Source organism: Pinus tabuliformis, chromosome 4_1 (assembly GCF_031772625.1).
Source record: "Pinus tabuliformis cultivar Carrire ecotype Pingquan chromosome 4_1, CPIR1, whole genome shotgun sequence".
Taxonomy (NCBI): Eukaryota; Viridiplantae; Streptophyta; class Pinopsida; order Pinales; family Pinaceae; genus Pinus; species Pinus tabuliformis.
Genome location: NC_142303.1, coordinates 744,294,498 through 744,313,210, shown reverse-complemented (window position 1 = coordinate 744,313,210; position 18,713 = coordinate 744,294,498).

Here is an 18,713-nt window from a genome sequence, read left to right as displayed (position 1 = left end):
AAAGACTTTCAAAGTGGTTTGATCAACTGTGAGGTAAAAGATTTCCCAACCCAGGTGAATGAGACAGTGTCGTGTTCAAGAGCGGTGGTAAAGTTTCTTTCGAGACAAAAGATAACAAACAGGTTCATTCTTCTCTCTTTTCCCCCACCATTTCTGGCAAGTACCTCTTTATTTTTAACAAGCTTGAGGAGGATAACATATGCTTGATTATAAGCTCATCCTTCGGACGAGTCCAACCTAGTTTAAATTCGAACCCTAGGAAGGAGTGGTTCGTTCCTGTTTGTAATTGAACAGGTCCTCTACTGTAAAAATTTAACGAGCCCAGTATAGGAGAAACTCGGCGTTTTTCAATTTTAGAGAGTCTGAAAAAACTAAAGGAGACTCCACGTTGAACTTTTTCGTACATTTGTGTCCCTCAAGCCTGAAAAAGTATAAAATAATACCTGGGGGAACTGCTTGATCTTGCGACCAAGGAGTACTTTCATAATAGTGTCGTTGACCTGAAAAGTAAAAAGCGATCAAGGACACATCGTTTTATTTCCTTATCGAGTTTGAAACGACAAAAACCCGGCAATCTTTTCCTGATTTTGCGGTCAGAAAAGAGCTAAAAGGGGACCGTCTTTTAATTCCGTTTTAACGAGTGTAAAAGAAATGCTCAGCGATCTTTTCATGTTTTAGGAGTCAGAAAAGGGCTTAAAAGATGACTCTGATATTTTGTTTGTGAAAAATTACAATTTCCCTCGAAATCCCTTTGTCCTGCACAAAAGCAACACATTACTCATACCTGTTTAAAATAGGCAAAAATACATCGAGAAATACCTTTTCATGGTAAAAAATGAACTAATTCATCCAAAAAACCTATAAAAAGACCTTTTACCATGTCATTTTTACCGTTTCACTGTTGAGGTTGAAAAAGGAGCTTTTGACAAAAAAATTTCCCGTGGTTGCTGCGGAAAATCTGACCGTTGGAATCGAACGCCGTCTTATCCAGGTATTTTACACATCCTACTCTGCATTTCTATCCGTTTAGAATTAATTTTTAGGTCTTAGTTTTATTTTTTGGGGGGGTTTTGGTTTTGGAATGCGCCTCTCGGCGGACGCGGGTGCCCTTCGGGTGGCCCGCGTCCCCCGACTTTTTCTCACACGGGAGAATAGTCGGAAGACGCGGCCCGCCTTCAGGCCAGCCGCGTCTGGGCGCCCTGTGCTACAAAGCCGGGGTGCGTCTTCCGAGAAGTGCGCATTTCAAAACCCCAACTCCCTCAAAAAACTACCAAAAATTCCCAAATCAACTTCTAATTGCTATTTCTGATGTGCAGGGTATTAACCATGTTAGATTGGAGAGAAAGAGAGCATGTAGAGGATGATGAAGTTGCAATAAATCATCAACCTTCTCTGGATGCCCTAAGAGCATGCGGATTATACAAATACTGGACCATACCGAGCATGAGGGGCCAGGTAAGATTCTTGGAGTGGCTGGTTGAGCGATGGAACGTTCAAGAACAATGCTTTTACATAGGAGGGCACCAGCTCGAGATAGAGCCCTCGGATGTATACTTTCTCACTGGCTTGCCGAACAGAGGCGAGCAACTCAGTCTTGCGGGGAGTAGGCCGGGTGGCCAATCCCTTGATAGTCTCCGCGACGAGTGGTGCACACCTGGGGCTCACCATGCGAAAGGCATATAGATAAAACACATCACTCTGCGTGAACTCAAAGTCATAGCATTCACGGTTACCAGAATTTGCGGCGCGGCCGCTTTACACATTTCTTCCGGATCCCAAATGCAGATGGCAATTGACTGTTACCAAGGCACCATTTTCAACTGGTGTGAAGCTGTGTCAGCTCATATGAAGAGCCAACTGACCAAGGCAAAGAACGGACGACTAAAGACTTTTGGATATGGGCCTCTAGTCGTGAGCTTTGCCTTGGAGAGAGTTCCAATGCTGATCCCTCAGCAACTCACCGTTGATATCTTGGGTCCTCGGGAGCCAAAGCTGATACGATGGGTTGCGGTGATGGCCCGGCATCCTGACGAGGGCACAGCGGTGGTTCGATTCTCAGATAGTTACTTTCACTGGTTAGAGAACGAGGTTTTTTCGATACAGGACTTTCCGTATGCCGGAGTGGATTTTAGAGGTGATCCGGACATGGTTCTTCCACCGGGAGAACAATGGGATGATAGAGGTACTTTATTTTTCACAAGTTTTCTAGTTATGTATTTTTTATTTTTCATATATATCGTCTCAAAACTAACAGTAAAATTTTCAAAATGCAGATGTCGGTCCACAGCGTCCAGCCAACCTCTGGCCTTTTGATAGACTACATCCAGCTGCACCGGTACCGGCCCCACAGGACGTGGCTGCAGAAGTACTAGCTGAGTTGGAGCATGATCTAGAGCGTCTCACGGCATATATACCTGAGACTACTATGGATGACAGTCCTACCAGGCTTCAGCGCTTCGTAGTCGCGGTCCCTGGACCGTTTAGGAGATTTTTGCGTAAGGTAGCCCGTGCAATGGTGTCATACAGAGAGCACCACCAGTGATTGACTAGTCACTTTTGTAGTCACATGTGACATTTTGACTTTTTGTACTTGTCATTTTTGCCGATCATAAGGTGTTTTTCAACTTATGATCGAAGACGATGTATATTTTTTGACACACTCCTATCTATATATATCACTATTACCGGCTTATCTTGTTTAACATATGTGATGAAATGTTTTTAAATTTACTTGCATGATTATCGTAAATGTCTGTCCAACATTCGAGAAGCAATTGCATCTGCTAATGTATTTAAAGACCTTGGAATATGCTGATATTCAATGTAATCAAATTCACGTTCCAAGAGACGCACTCTCAAAAACAACCTTAATAACACAGGATTTCTAATGGCATAAACTCTATTAAGCTGTAATACAACAAGTTCAGAATCTAACATCACTATCAAACGTCGAATTCCAAATGAAATAGATTCGGATAATAATTCAACCACTGCACTGTATTCTGCAATGTTATTCGTTGTTTGACCGAGGCTTACCCCATGCATAGAAACTAACTCGTTAGAGGGCGAATAGATAACCCAAGCTGCGGAAGAGATATTCCGTGTACTATGACAAGCACCATCAGCAAATCCAATGTATGTTTGGAGAGGCGTCGACATCTGCAATATCAAGAGTAAAACCAAGATAAGCCAGAATAATGACGAAAAAACACACTCTCTAAGCTAAGCACACTGACTAAACTAACAAACACGCTAGCTAGAAAGAAAATCTAACCTATCTAAAGATTTCTCCATCCACCATTTAAGCATAATACCTCTTTAGGTAAAGTCCATTTCTGGGTTTACCCAAAGAGTCCCCATCAAAATCAACCAGCTCATAAGCCCCTTTTGCTAGCTTTCGCTTTACAATGTAGGGTCCATGCCACATAGGAACGAATTTTCCAGCACCTAGCTTATCGTTAGCTTGATCATATAATAGCACTAGGTCTCCTTCCAAAAAACTTCGAGGTGTTACATTTCTATCATACTGAGCTTTCATTCGTTTCGCGTGAGTCTCGATTGCCAATGTAGCGTCACGTCGAGTCTCATCTAATTTAGCCAAGTACAATAAACGTTTCTCCTCTTCAGAAGTAGCTGGAAGTAATTCGACAGCCATTTGAAGTGATGGGATTTCGCATTCAATGGGTAACACAGCTTCCAAGCCATAAACTAGCTGGAAAGGAGTGAATCCTGTTGAATTTTTCACTGAGGTCCGGTATGCCCATAGCGCTGAAAATAACATGTTGTGCCAATTCGACCGATGAACACCAATGGTTCGTCGGATCATGATAACCAGAACTTTGTTGATAGACTCAATCAAACCGTTGGCTTGCGGATAATAAGGAGTAGAGCTATCGTGGCGCAAACCAAGTTGGCTTGTAAGCTCAGTCATCATGATGTTTCGAAAATGGCTCCCATGGTCAGTAATGATTGCTTGTGGGACACCAAACCTAGTTATGATATGATTGAATACGAAAACTGCAGCTGTTTTGCCGCTTGCGTCGAATGTAGGCATCGTCTCGGCCCACTTAGTAAAATAATCAACCGCAAGGATGATATACGCATGCCCCGCAGCCGAGTGAGGGTTACAAGTAATAAAGTCGATACCCCATTTGGCGAATGGACCAGCGGCAATTATAGGGTGGAGAGGAGCAGGTGGAGCGCGCATCTTGCGATCAAACACTTGACAGTTGTGGCATTTCCTGAAGGCAATGATACAATCCTTAAACATAGACGGCCAGAAATAGCCAGCGCGCAACACCTTCTGAGCTATGGCATACCCAGACATATGACCGCCACATGCTCCAGAGTGACAATCATTCAAAACTCTCTCAGCCTCTTCGTGAGTTAAACAACGTCGAAAAACTAAGTCTGCCCCCCGGCGATAAAGTGTATCTCCAATAATTCTGTATGGCTGGGATTGAAACCGAATTTTTCGACGTTCCGCTTTGGAAGCTTCAGGCCGAAAGGTTTGGGTTTGGAGATAGATGATTATATCCCCGTACCACGGATCTACAGTACTGATAAGAAACAAAGATTCGTCCGCAATGGACTCTTCTGCCACAGTCTCTGTGTCAGCACTAGGGAAATCACACATTAATTCCGCGAAAACTAAGGATTTCTTAGACTTGGACTTCTCGAACTCCAAGTCGAACTCTTGCAGGATAATGATCCATTTAGAGTACTTGCCCCCTAGCAATTGTTTTGTCAAGATATAAATCATAGGGTTGCAATCCGAAATAACTGTAGTTTTGCGGAGAAGAATGTAGTGACGGAAACGCTGGACAGCTTGAACGGCTGCCAGGGCCAATTTCTCCACATGCAAATATTTTAGCTCAGTGGGATTCAAGGTCCTACTAAGATAATATATCACATGCTCCGCTCCGAATTCATCTTCTTGAACTAACACCATTCCAATGGTGGAATGCGAAGCTGCGAGGTATAAGAAGTAGTCCTGGTTGTAGTTGGGAGGATGCAACAACGGTGCATGGGTCAACGCGTGTATAAGTGCATCAAAAGATTGTTGGGAAATCTCGTCCCAAAAGAATTGTGCGTTCTGTTTCAACAACCGTGTAAAACCTTTAGTGACCTCGGCGTAGTTTGGGATGAATCGGCGTAAAAAGTTCGCTTTCCCTTGCAAACTTTGGAGTTGGCGCAAACTCGAAGGAGGAGGCAATTTGATGATAGCCTCGACTTTCGAGGGATCGACGCGAATGCCAGCTTGTGAAACAACAAATCCCAGCAATCGACCTGTTTCTATACAGAAAACACACTTGTGGGGATTCAACCGAATTTGATAATGCCTACACCTCATAAAGATTGCTCGTAGATGGACAAGGTGATCAGCTCAATGTAAAGAATGAGCAGGCAAATCATCGAGATAGGGTTGCACAATGTGCTTGATGTCGTGAAACGCATAAGACATCGCCCGTTGAAAAGTAGCCCCGGCATTCTTAAGCCCAAAAGGTAATTTGCAATAAGCAAATGTCCCCCATGGACAAATGAATGCCATTTTTGGTTGGTCGGCAGGTAGAATATTGATTTGATTATAGCCCGAAAAACCATCCATAAAGGAAAACATTGCATTTCCGGCACAATCATCAATAATTTGATCGATATAAGGCGTAGGATAGTTGTCTTTTGGACAAGCTCGATTTATATCCCTATAATCGATACAGATTCTTATTGTTCCTTGTTTCTTGTTAACCGGAACAATATTCGATACCCAATCCGTTAACGGGATCGGATAAATGAAACCTGCTTTCAACAACTTTTCGACTTCTGCTTTAATCGCAGCCGCTTTTCGAGGGTGAATCTGACGCAACCGTTGCCGGACGGGTTTAGCATCCGGGTAGGTCTTTATTTCATGAACAACAATGGCAGGATCGATTCCCGGCATTTCCTCGTAAGACCAGGCAAACACATCGCGGAATTCTTGGAATAGGGCCTTGTAAATTTGGATTTCTTCTTCAGTACATGCGGCACCTATATTAATGTTCTCCTCAATTCCGGGCTTCACTGAAATATCAATGGGAATAGTACGAGAAATATTCCCTAAATTCAGCTCTGAATCAGAATGTTTCGTTGGATCCTGAGCGTCTTTGACATATTCAGCGGTAAAGATAGATGAAAAATCATTTTCAAATGCATCATCCTTAGGTAAAAACGAAGATCTGTGATGGAGATCCTCCCATGGTAGATCATCTACACTTAGGATTTCGCGAAGTTGTTCGTCAGATGACACGACTTCGGGAAACGCTATCCATTCTAAGGTTGAGGTGAAAAGTGATTTTTCACTGACCACATTCATTTGGTCGATTGCGGTTGAATGCGAGTCGGTAAAAGACATGACAGCTTCATAAGCAATTTCATATGGACTCAAAGGCATAGCATCACCGAATGAGTCTATCTCAGAGTCAGATGGGACAATCCAAGGATCGTCATAAATAATATTTTCTGATGTAATCATATGAATTGTCACAAATGAAGGGTCTACGTTGAGTGGAGGGAGAGGAAAAGTTCCCAGTAACCTTTTAAATAATTGACCGGAGAATCCACAGTTTTATCATTTTTGGATCGACGTTTCGAATCCCAAGTGGGATCCATCTTCAGGATGAGAGAATGATGATGATAGAAGAGCAGCGGAGAGGTAATAAATAGTGATGAGGATGAAACGATTATGAAAACAAACAAGTCGGCTGAATTAATAACTTTATTATTTTTATTTTTATTTAATTTTTATTTTTAATTTTTATAATATGTTAAAAAATTTTAAAAATATTTATTTTGATATGATAATTAATATTAATCTTAATAAGAAAATAATAACCAAATAATTTAATTAAATTATTAATAATATTAATTATTGTTATTAATTAATTATATTAATTATTTATTGTTTTTGAATATATTATTAATCCTAAATATATTAATTAAAATATTATTAATATATTATTAATACTAATTATTATTAATTATATTAATTATATATTATTATTATTAATTTATTAATTAATTAATATTTAATTATATTAACCATATTATTAATTATAAAACTAATCATATTACTTATATTATTAATATTAAATAAATTTGTTAAAGAATTAATTTTGTTATGAAATTAATTTAATTTTATACCTAGGAAGGAATAATTCTAATGAGAATAAACCTGGGGTAATAATATTATTAATTATATTAATAATAATATTAATATTAATATATTATTAATATTAATGTTAATTATTTTAATTATGTAATAAATTATTATTATTAATATTAATTAATTATATTAAATTATATTATTGTTAATATATTAGTTAATATTAATTATAATGATTATATTAATTATTATTCTTAATTATTTAATTATATATTATTATTTATAATTATAAAATAATTCCTCAATATATTAATTAAATTATTATTAATATATTATTAATTATAATATGATTATTAATATATTAATTAATATTAATTAATTAATTATTTATTTATTTATTTATATCAATTATATTATTTATTAATTATAAAATTATTAATAATAGTTCTTATTAATAATGTTATTATTAATATTAATTTGTTTTTATATATAATAATGATTCTAAAGGAGATTAATGTTATACCCAGGGGAAATTTTATAAGAAATAGATTTTAACCTAGGGACCAAAAGGGAAATAATATCTAGGGTTAGAATATTCTAGAATTTTACCAAAATCCTATACCTCGATTTAAATGAAAACAAAGACTAAAGACACAAGAAAGGAGAGGGATAACTTACCTGCTTGAGGCCTTTACCTATTACAGGCGGAAGTGCTTACGCTTTTCATTTCCTTGATCAAGGGAAGCCAGCTCCCGCTAATCTCCACGCCATTATCTCTGTTCAGATTATGAGGATGTTTGATGATTTCAAGCACTTCTCTGATCTTTCGTTTCTGATGTTGCTCTTCCCTAGCAATAATTGATGCGCTTTCGAGACATATATGGTGCTTTGTCTTTAAGGAGTGCTCCGCCAGGGCTGAAGTATGAGATCTTTCTTTCTTAATATCCGCGCCATGTTCTTTTAGTCTTGTCTGGAGGGAGCGACCTGTTCTTATAAAATTTCCCCTGGGTGTAACATTAATCTCCTTTAGAATCATTATTATATATAAAAACAAATTAATATTAATAATAACATTATTAATAAGAACTATTATTAATAATTTTATAATTAATAAATAATATAATTGATATAAATAAATAAATAATTAATATTAATTAATATATTAATAATCATATTATAATTAATAATATATTAATAATAATTTAATTAATATATTGAGGAATTATTTTATAATTATAAATAATAATATATAATTAAATAATTAAGAATAATAATTAATATAATCATTATAATTAATATTAACTAATATATTAACAATAATATAATTTAATATAATTAATTAATATTAATAATAATAATTTATTACATAATTAAAATAATTAACATTAATAATAATAATATATTAATATTAATATTATTATTAATATAATTAATAATATTATTACCCCAGGTTTATTCTCATTAGAATTATTCCTTCCTAGGTATAAAATTAAATTAATTTCATAACAAAATTAATTCTTTAACAAATTTATTTAATATTAATAATATAAGTAATATGATTAGTTTTATAATTAATAATATGGTTAATATAATTAAATATTAATTAATTAATAAATTAATAATAATAATATATAATTAATATAATTAATAATAATTAGTATTAATAATATATTAATAATATTTTAATTAATATATTTAGGATTAATAATATATTCAAAAACAATAAATAATTAATATAATTAATTAATAACAATAATTAATATTATTAATAATTTAATTAAATTATTTGGTTATTATTTTCTTATTAAGATTAATATTAATTATCATATCAAAATAAATATTTTAAAATTTTTTTAACATATTATAAAAATTAAAAATAAAAATTAAATAAAAATAAAAATAATAAAGTTATTAATTCAGCCGACTTGTTTGTTTTCATAATCGTTTCATCCTCATCACTATTTATTACCTCTCCGCTGCTCTTCTATCATCATCATTCTCTCATCCTGAAGATGGATCCCACTTGGGATTCGAAACGTCGATCCAAAAATGATAAAACTGTGGATTCTCCGGTCAATTATTTAAAAGTTCCCAGTAAACCGGAATCCTTAACTAAACCTACACCAACGTCCCTATAAGGGATTGTCGTCTTACCGACATGCTGGATACTCTCGGAAGAGGCTGGGTCGGATGAAAAGTATGTCAGCTGATCAATAGTCACGATCTTACCGTTATGTGGAAACTTGATTATTCTGAAGACCGATGAAACAACCGCTGTCATAGCATATGACCAACTTCGACCCAAAAGAAGGTTGTAGTCTAGAGGGGCATCAACCACTTCCACATCCAGACTAACGGTTTTACCTTCTACCCCTATAGGCAATTCTTGTAGAATACCAAACGGACGGAACCCACGGCCATCAAAGGCCTTAAGGATGGTGGGGGATTGGTTCAACGAAGGAGAACCAAGGGATCTCCAACATTGAATCGACATAATACACGTAGAAGCTCCCTCATCAATCATAGTCCGATGAATAGGTCTGTTTTTTACTGTCACTGGAATTTGGAAAGCCATTTGATGGGGGAGACGCGGTGTACTATTTTCTAGATCGAAGATCATTAGATTTGGATCCTGAACATCAACAGCTCCGATAGCCGACAAAAGCAATTTTCGTTGTGCTGGGCATGATTGCAGCACTTCTAACGCTGACATTGCTGAGGGTGAAATAGCTAAGTCCTCAACAATGTTGTAATTCTGGGCTGCTCTCGCATGTGGTTTGAAAGCAGACCTTCGAAGTACACCCTTGGCGGGCGGCTTAATCACTAAGTCTGGGTTAGGTTTTTCGATCTGTAGTGGATCGGAACCAGGAACTGAGGTTGATGGGTTAGAGTGCGAAGATTCTACTTCCTTACCATCAACAGGATTCTTACTACCATAATCTTGCGATCGAGTCGCAATCCTCACATGAGACATCATCAAAATGGGTTCTTCACTGGCATTCGAAGAAGAACCTATCATCTTATTCTCCTGCTCCGGAAATGAATTTTTTAACACAGCAGGAGTGGGAGCACCTTTGACTATTTTCACAACCTCGGCCCGATGAGGGCAATCTCTCGTAAAATGATCCTCTTCACAAATAAGACAAGGATATCGAGGTTTGCGCTTTTCGTCATTGGTTTCCGACTTTTCTGTTTTCTCCTTCGGAGCCTTGTCTGCTTTAGCCTTCTTCTTTCCTTTCTTCTTTCCACCGTTTTTTGATTTGGCCGTAGATGACTCTACAGCGTGAATATCGGCGGTAAGTTCAGGAGGAGAAGACTCTCCTGTCGGAGAATCAGGCAAAGTGATAATTGGAGTATTTGAAGCCTTGGAAGACTTCTTCTTACTCTTCGTAGTAACGATACCAATCATACCATCAGCGGCATGAGATCCCGAAGGAGCAGCAGCGATTTGATTCGACTTTGGAAGATCCGGAATCTTCTCGTGTAATGTACCCGACTGAGTGTAAACTAAGTCAAGGTATTGTGCCTGAGCAATGACTTGCTCCTCAGTAACTACTCCGGCCTTAGCTACATCTTCAGTAATCTTCGGTAATAATGATTTGACAAACCATTCAGCTAAGATTTGGTCCGGGATAAAAAATTTCACTAACCTCCTACGACGTCTCCACTCATGGATGTGATCAGAAATGTACGTGGACGTCGACTGTTTCAGTGAAGTTAATAACTCCGTGCCATTATCGTATCTGACCGGCAACTGAAAGTGAGTTAAGAACGACGTAGCTAAATGACTAAAGTTGTAAAAAGAGGCCCGTGGTAACTCAATGTACCACTTGGCCGCGAGACCAATGAGTGTACGTTGAAAAAGACGTAAGCAGATGGAATCATCTGAGATAGAATTCGAAGCACACCAGAGGTGGTAAGTCATCACGTGATTGGACGGATCTTCTCCAGACTTACCTTCAAACTTGGGTATATCACTGGGCAACTTGTTTGGCATTGGCGGCCAGAACTGAAGATATTGAATTGGATCATTCGTTAGGCGCGTCAAGTCTGGTAAATCCAAAGTTGCGGTAAACGGTAACTGCCGGTTAGGATCTCTAAAACTCTGGGTCACAATACCAGCCCCAAGAGGAGGATATCCAGGATAACTAGGAACAGGAGTCGCATTTGGGATATTATATCCTCCTGGAAAACCAGGATTAACCGGACCGTACTGGGGTTGTTGAGGTTGTTGATAAGTGTACCGAGGATACGGTTGATACTGGTAAACCAGTTGTTGGACAGCTTGCCCATGTTGGTACTGTCCCTGGTACGGAGGTTGAACAAATTGAGGTTGAGTAGTAACAACCGTACTTATACCAGGCTGACCTATAGGCATCTGGACCGTGGTTTGAATCGTAGATCCAGACAACGGTAAAGATGTCTGAGGTGTGGTAACAGGGACAGTAGAAACTGGAGCCGTCGATACTCCAGAAGTAAGTATGGTAGATGTAGCGGTAGTTGCAGCAGCCGTTTGAGATGGAGTGCTAGGTGCAATTGGCGGCTGAGTAACTACCGAAGTTACAGAAGTTTGAACATTTGGCTGGACAGGTTGCGGTTACTGGGTTGGACCAGAAACTACGGGTTGTCTAGCTTGAGGAACCATCTGTACACTTGGCTGCAACACCTGTTGACCCTGTGATGGATCCCATACTAACATTCCAGGGTATTGACCCGTAACAGGTTGAGGATACTGAGATCCATAACCGGATTGAGGGTAGGATTGATAATTGTAAGGTGCAGTTCCCAAACTTGGAACATATGACTGACCTTGAGGCGGCTGATAACCTTGACTCGAGTATTGACCTTGAGGTTGATAACCTTGAGGTAAGTACTGATACTGGGGTTGACCTTGACCTTGAGGTTGGTACCCTTGAGGTTGATAACTTTGGGGTTGATACCCTTGAGGTTGCCATCCTTGAGGTTGCCATCCTTGAGGTTGATATTGATACTGGGGTTGACCCTGGGGTACATATTGAGGCTGGGGTTGACCTTGAGGCGCGTATTGCACCATAGGTGCATACTGACTTTGAGGTTGCCCCCCAGACACGATTTGTGTACCTTGAGGTTGCCCCCCAGGCGTGAACTGCGGTTGCCCCCCAGGCGGTAATTGGCCACCTTGAGGTTGAGAAACGGGAACTGAACCTGACATCATGTAAATGTCTTCTACACCCAATGGTACATTACCACTGTTTCCAGTTAATAACCCACGATCAATGGGTTGAGGAGATGCCCCCGCAAAGGTACCAGAAAGAGACTGATACCCAGTGGGAACAGAAGGACCGCCGTGTAAAAAAGATTCAGGACTTTGAGTAAACACGGACGACTGACCAGTCATATTTACAGGAGTATAAATACCTCTAGGTGGAAAAGGAGTACGAGGTGGAGAAAAACCTACCCCTGAGTTGTCCAAATAATTGGTTAACGAAAGGTACCAAGTAGTCCCCAGCGGAGTCGCCAATTTGTCGTGGCAGAAAAAGTCGTTTGTGCGGACACAGCTGACCTCCCTAGGAGTCTAAACTCTCTAGCGACAAACAAGACAAAATGGAGCTATCTTTCTCTAAATACACCTTTTAAAACATGAAAACTACAAGTGTTTAGGCTTACCTTATTCCAAAACGCTGTTGTTGTAGCCCGTCCTTGCCGATCCGGATGAGCTCCTCCTTCACATCAATTCCTACAACCACAAACAATCAAACAATTACCAAGCACTTGCATCTCATATAATAAAACATATATTCAACATGCAGACCAAGGAACACATGAAATAACTCATTAACACAAGCTATTGAGAAAAATGAACCAGTTTGTATTAATAACGAAACAAAGAAACTCTTACAACCTGGCCTTGGTGTTGTGCAAGTTCCTCCTAGGGTCCATCAAGGGTTTTCCTCTACTTTGACAAAGCTCACCCACTTCCAAGTAGAATCAAGCAAAGACAATCTCTCCTCACAAGGCTCTAAATGGGAGTCCTAATTCCTGCAGCATTTACCCAAAGAAAATGTATAGCTTCAACCTCCCCTCCCTCTGGCTCAATGCCTTTATTTATAGTGCTGTAAAGAGGTTATTCAGGTCCACCATCAATGGGATAATCCCCCTCTTTGGGTGGGATAGCTCCCTTATTGATGGGATAAGATCCTCCTTAATAGAGATACATGAACCAACTGGAGGCGCATCCATTTCATCAAAACGACCTCTAGAAAGTTCTAGAAGTAACCACAAGTAACTTTTTTAAGATGAAACTTGCGCATTTTGCCTTTTACAGAAGGACGCACCTGTCCCTTGACATACAGAGCGTCCAAAGACGCAGACTTTGTGAACATTGTGAGCGTCCCCGCAGGTAAGGCTTGAGAGAACCTGCGACCCCAGAGATAAACACATTTTTTACAAGACTTTCTCTCTTCTTTGAGTTTGAGATGGATAACAGAGGCATAAGACTTGCCTAAGAGGGTAGCATGACTGTTGATTTGAGCCATACTAACTGTAAGTAGTCATGGTGACATTTTTTAGTGTAACAAAAAGAAGAAAATTTGTTACCATTCTGAGAAGTTTTCTCAAGTTGTGATAAACTATCCCACTTATGCCAAGGAGCTTTATGCCTTGGTGAAGAGTGTGAAAAAGTGGAAACGCTACTTGATCGGCAAGGAGACCATCATTCATGTAGATCATCAGCCCTTGTAGTACCTTCAGTCACAAACCAAGTTGCAACAATCTCGTCATTTCAAGTGGTTGGACTTTCTTTAATAGTTTCATCTGGTAATAAAGTATAACAAGGGAACTAGCAATAAAGCGGCCGATATGCTATCTCGCCCTCCTATTTTTGCTTCTGTTATTTTGCATAATGCTTCTTTATCTTTTGAACGTTATGCTGAACAATATGCTAACGGTGATGACTTTAAGGAGGTTTATGCAAAAATTACCCATGGTTCACAGGTGGCAAACTATCACTTGCAGGGGAAATTTTTGTATCACCATGGTAAATTGTGTATTCCCATAGGAGAAAGAGTGCATGTAATTCGAGAGGCACACACCTCTCTTGTGTTTGGACACTTTGGTGTTGAAAAGACTTTATGTCATGTACAAAGATTTTTTTTTTTGGCTCATATGAAAAACATTGTGACCTCCTATGTAAAGGGTTGTGTGATGTGTTATGTTTCAAAACCCTCTAATAGAAAACTTGGGCTCTACACACCACTCCCTATTCCGATTCGTCCATGGGAAAGTGTGTCAATGGAATTTGTAGGAGGTTTACCTTTGTCTAGGAAGAGTCATAAATATTTGTATGTTGTCGTTGACCATTTTAGCAAGATGTGTATTCTTATGCCTTGTAAAAAGCAGATTACTATAGAGCAGACTAACTCTGTTTTCTTTTAGCATGTTTGGGTCCACTTTGGATTACCCACATCAATTGTGTCAGAGCGAGACTCTTGCTTTCTTTGGGAGTTCTAGACCAGCTTGTGGAGGATGATGGACACCAAACTAAAAGGAAGCATAGCATTTCACCCGCAGACCGACAGGCAGATAGAGGTTGTTAACCATACCGTGGTACACTTATTACGAGGATATTGTGGGAAACACGCCAAGTTATGGGCTGAAAATCTTCCCTATATACAATATTCCTACAACTGAGCAGTGCATTCATCGATGCAATGTCCACCATTCGAGACATGTTTGGGTTACCTACCAAAGGACCATTTTGATATGGTTTTTGGAAGGGAGGATGGCTCTAGTGGATGTAATGATAAGGACAAAGCTTAGCAGTTCATTCAGCGAGTCCAATGGATTCACCAATCAGTGCAAGAGAAGTTGGAGAAAAGTCAAGCTCGTTATAAGGATCAACATGATAAACACCAAGCCAGTCATCAATTCCAAGTGGGAAACAAGGTGCGGTTCCACATCAGCAAAGATAGGATGAAGGAGAAGGAAAGAAGTTGTGTCCAATCTGATACGGACCATTCACCATATTAGAGAACATTGGGAACAATGCCTTTCGTCTTGACTTGCCGGTATATATGCAGATGTACTCAGTAGTGAATGTGGAGAACCTAAAGCTGTATGAACCCCCTTTGATCATGGACACTGATGAGGTGGGCACAGTTCCTACTGTTAATGATTTTGCACCAGAATATCTCGATGAGTTGCCTAAAGACATCATCCTCAACAAAAGAACCAGGACATCATGGCGAGAAGATGTAGAGTACCTTCGAGTTAGTTTCAAGGGAATGCACCCTAGCAAGGCTAGATGGATGGAGAAAGAGGAAGCGAGGGCACAGTTCCCTCACTTCGCAATTGACTAATGAAAAGCTTTTGGCTCTCCAAAAGCTCCTCAATGGGGAGGATTGATCCAGGTGGATCTCAAAATAGAATGGCATGGAAAAACTCAAAAATCAAAGTGAACAGAATGAAGTCAACTCAAGACCATAGTGGAAATCTTGTCTTCTTGATTCCAATGGTGCAAACAGTACCTCAATCAGAGTCCGGATGATGAAGTTATCACACAAAGAAGGATTCTTTGATGCTTAAGAAAATGAGGATTTTCCTTTGAAAATGGGTCTTAAGCCTTTAAGGCCAAATCACAATCGGAGGTTGCATATAGGTGGACTTAAGCGAGCAGTAGTGGAAACCCTGATCGTTGATCTCCGATCAAACTGGATCGGCGGATCGGAAGCAAGCATATCAGACGTCTTACATATATGTATATCGGTGGTGGCAGATTGCGATCGGTGATTAATCAGATCAGCAGAACCGTTATCGGACACCTAGGGCAATATATGTGTGAGATGCCGACGCGATCGGCTGACGCCAATATCAGCGATCGATGATCGACGTTCAGTGATTCCTGATAATCAGGGCTAGACACCCCCGATATGCTAATTTGCGACCATAGGTCGGACCCAATAGTCATATAAGCCTGATTTAATGATTTTTGAAATCTGGGTAAACCGTTTTGGGGCAAATTTTCAGTGTTTTCAGGATTTTTAAGCCTTTATCGCCTCAATGATAAAAAGGCTAGTTTAAGAGGTGGTTGTGCCTGCCGATCCATCCACGATACAAGCCTCCATTATGAGCGAGACATGCCACAATTTGAATGGGATTTTTTCTAAAGGATCCATTTTAAAACCATGATAATTAGCAAGAGCAGAGGAGGCATTTGTGGTAGCACATTGTTTCGTTGGCAAGAGGCTAAGAGCGCATACTTATCTGTTTGGACAGTTTTTACAAGACTCCAGCCGCTTTCATTGCTATGGGACGCTTTGGTGCTACTTACCTCTTCATATCAGGCATCCATTTTACAGGCCATCTTGCAGGTTGGAGGTATAAGCCTCTTTGTGGACAGTTGATGATTGTAATTCTCTTTTCTTTCATCCCGTTTAATAAGAAAGGCCTCCCCATTGTTGAGATGGGCCCCGAGACATACTTCAAATTGGACAAACTCCGTTATCAAGCCTTAGTGACTTCTTTTGTGCCTTTTATGTGTTTACTTCTTCTTTTCTTGTGTGCACATTTATATGTTACGCTGCAATTTTACATACGACTCGTTTCTATACATCTATAAGCGAAAACATCCTTGATCAGTTTGACACATCCCTTAGTTGAGAACTGACTTCAATAATATTTTCATTTTGTAAGTGGTAAGAGAATATTTACTTGGGTTTAATTAATAATCAAAGACACATGTATAAGATATTGAGTCGAATTCAAGGAAAGAAACATCTATGAAAAATCCCCCCTGTACATAGCCTTTAACCTGCATGGAGACGTGAATGTGTGTGGAATGCAGGGTGTGAGGAAGAGGATGTATATATGAGAGAATGGGGTGTAGAGATAACTTTCCTTCACAAGCATGAAATTATTTTAACTTTAAGCAGAAACTTAGTATCCAATATTAAGTAAAGTGTATTTTTAATGCATGTGAGTAATAAATGTTGTACAGGAGAGTGGTTATGTGGAACAAGGAGAAAAAACTTTAATTTAAAATACCCTACATTTTTTCATATATTTCCGACAAATCAATACATTTTAATTAATTAATTATCATCTCTTCCTGTTAAAGTATATATTGGGTGCAAAATAAGGGTAGATGATTAACCTTTCATATTACTATGTGGATGTGGGATCATTTATTTGATATTTGGATGCAATAATGGTGTGGGACAAACCATGTATGTAATGTGGTGGTTCCTTCCTTCATGCTTATACAATATACATTATAGCTTTGTATTTCTTGAGCTTAGCAATATGTAATTATGTAAGAACATTTTATGTTTATTTCTCCCATGAATTTGTTTTAATTTTAGTTATTGTTTCATTTGAAGCTAGTATTAATATTAAATTTCATAGAAAGAGGATGTTCTTACCAGTTAACATGGGAAAGCTAAAAAAAAAATTAAATTTTTTAACAAATCTATAAACATTTTATATAATGCATATGACATTGAGAGTCCAGTGTTAGCATAACCATGCAAAAATTGTAATGGAAAATTTACAAGAATATTTATTTAATGAAAATATGTAACATTTCTAGTTATTGTATGTGCCTACAACTGCCTACCTTCGTCTATGTCCATCGAACCAAAATTGTGAATAGTGATAGATGATCTTGTTTTGTCTCCAAGCGGTAAGATTTATTTCAAATAACCTAAATGGAGTCTTAAAAAATCTTTTGGGGTGTGAAGCATGAATAAACAAAAAATGAAAGAACAAAGTCAGAAACTAGTTTATAAGCACAAGGCTTATTGATCATTTCAGAGAATAGTCATCATTTTATAATATTTCAGTGTAAATGAAATTTAATACTAACAAAATATAAATGATATTCGAGGAGATGACCTAATTATGCATGTATTTGGTGAATTGAATAGTGAAAATAATGATATTGGAAGTAATGCTTCCTTGACTTCCAAGTAGCCATGAGATGTAAGTGTGTGAGTTCCTAAGTTATTAGATATATCAACTATTTTTTGTAATCTAGATCCACCATTCTTGGATCTAGAGGTATCATGTATTCCTACATATGTAATCTTTGTGAGATCAATAAAATCATTATGACTTGTGTTGTGTGTACAATCTCTCACTCTCTCTCTATTTTCTAACATGGTATTAGAGTGGGTACTAGCTTAAATCCCTGAAGTGAGGGTTGAGAAGATGTGAAAGCCACGAGAATAATTGATTAGATTAGAGTAGTTTAGATGTGTGTTTGTTTTTTGTTTTCATTCCTGTGAAGATATTTGTGTAGATTTTTGTGTGTAGATTTGTCCCTGTCTACATATCTGAGTTCAATTTGAGTTGAGCATGTGGAAAGGTGTATAATGGATCACTTTGTCCAGTGGCATGAATGGTTAGGTGATTATATGAATTATAATTGAATATATATCTTGGAATGCAACAATGAAAAAAATTTCTTTAGCGATCACCCAAAATATCGTGGATCTAGATTTAAAAATAAATTTATGCTTTTGCTCAGATGAGTTCCTAAAGAAGATTGGTGATTTCCTGCGGTGTAAAACTATGGAGCATTTGATTCATTTCTCTAAGT